General features: G+C 41.6%; 1 pseudogene; it reads left to right on the top strand.

Annotated features, from left to right (window-relative positions):
- Positions 1 to 1,148: 1,148 nt before the first annotated feature.
- On the top strand, positions 1,149 to 1,519 carry LOC102921148 (peptidyl-prolyl cis-trans isomerase A pseudogene; annotated as a pseudogene).
- Positions 1,520 to 2,006: the final 487 nt, after the last annotated feature.

Raw genomic sequence — 2,006 nt, 5'->3', positions numbered from 1 at the left:
CATGCAATCTACAGATCCAATGCAATCCCCATCAAAATCCCAACACAATTCTTCACAGACCTCCAAAGAATAATATTCAACTTCATATGGAAAAATAAAAAATCTAGGAGAGCTAAAACAATCTTTTACAATAAAGCAACTTCTGGAGGCATTACCCTCTCTGACCTCAAGATCTACTATAAAGCTATATTAATAAAAACAGCTTGATATTAGCATAAAAACTGACATGTGGACCAATGGAATCGAATTGAAGATTCTGACATAAATCCATACAACTATGAACATCCAATTTTTGACAAAGCAGCCAAAACAGTACAACGGACAAAAGAAAACATCTTCAACAAATGGTGCTGGCATAACTGTATGTCAACATTTAGAAGATTGCAATTAGATCCATATCTATCGCCATGCACAAAACTCAAATCCAAGTGGATCAAAGACCTCAACATAAATCCAGCTACACTAAACCTGATAGAAGAGAAAGTAGGAAGGAGCCTAGAATGCACTGACACAGGAGACCACTTCCTAAATATAACACAAGTAGCACAAACACTGAGAGCAACAGTTAATAAATAGGACCTCCTGAAACCGAGAGGCTTCTGTAAGGCAAAAGGCACATCAAATAAGACAAAAAACAACAGCCTACAGAATGGGAAAAGATCTTCATCAGTCCCATATCTGACAGAGGGCTGATCTCCAGAATATATGAAGAACTCAAGAAACTAGACATCAAAATACCTTACAGTCCAATTAAAAATTGTGCTACAGATCTAAACAGAGAATTCTCAACCAAAGAAGCTCAAATGGCTGAAAGGCATTTAAGGAATTGCTCAACATCCTTAGTCATTAGGGAAGTGCAAATCAAAATGACTCTGAGATACCATCTTACACCTGTCAGAATGGCTAAGATCAAAAACACTGCCCCGCCTTACAGATAGTGCTGTCCCCTGTCTCTGCTTGCTGCAGCCATAGTCAACCCCACCGTGTTCTTTGACATTAAGGCCGATGGCGAGCCCTTGGGCCACGTCTCCTTCGAGTTATTTGCAGACAAAGTTCCAAAAACAGCAGAAAACTTCTGCGCCCTGAGCGCTGGAGAGAGAGTATTTGGATATAAGGGTTCCTCCTTTCACAGGATTATTCCAGGATTCATGTGCCAGCGTGGTGGTGACTTCACACGCCATAATGGCACTGGTGGCAGTTCCATCTATGGAGAGAAATTTGAGGATGAAAACTTCGTCCTGAAGCATACTTGTCCATGGCAAATGCTGGACCAAACACAAATGGTTCCCAGTTTTTCATCTGCACCGCCAAGACTGAGTGGCTGGATGGCAAACACGTGGTCTTTGGGAAGGTGAAAGAAGGCATGGAGTGTTTTGGGTCCAGGAATGGCAAGACCAGCAAGAAGATCACCATTTCTGACTGCAGACAACTCTAATTCTTTCAGCTTGCAGGCTTCTTACCCACCAGACCATTCCTTCTGTAGCTCAGGAGAGCACCCCCACCCCATCTGCTCACAGTACCCTGTAATCTCTACTCTCACTGAAGTTCTCTAGGTTCCATTTTCTCCCCATTCCCCTCCCAAATCTAGCTGGATTGCAGAGTTAAGTTTGTGATTATGAATAAAATCTAAGTAAGAAAAAAAGATCAAAAACATTGATAACAGCTTAAGTTAGAGAGGATGTGGAGCAAGGGGAACACTCCTCCACTGTTGGTGGGAGTGCAAACTTGTACAATCACTTTGGAAATCAGTATGGTGACTTCTCAGACAATTGGAAATTAATCTACCTCAGGGCCCAAGGATACCACTCTCGGTCATATACCTCAGGAATGCTCAATCATACCACCAGGACACTTGCTCAGCTATGTTCATAGCAGCATTATTCGTAATAGCACGAACCTGGAAACAACCTAGATGTCCCTCACTCGAAGAAAGGATAAAGAAAATGTGGTACATATACACAATAGATTATTACTCAGCTGTAAAAAACAATGGAATAATGAAGGAT

The sequence above is a fragment of the Peromyscus maniculatus genome, chromosome 20 (genome assembly GCF_049852395.1).
Source record: "Peromyscus maniculatus bairdii isolate BWxNUB_F1_BW_parent chromosome 20, HU_Pman_BW_mat_3.1, whole genome shotgun sequence".
Taxonomy (NCBI): domain Eukaryota; kingdom Metazoa; phylum Chordata; class Mammalia; order Rodentia; family Cricetidae; genus Peromyscus; species Peromyscus maniculatus.
Note: the sequence above shows the minus strand (reverse complement) of the source record. Positions and strands in the feature narration are given on the sequence as shown.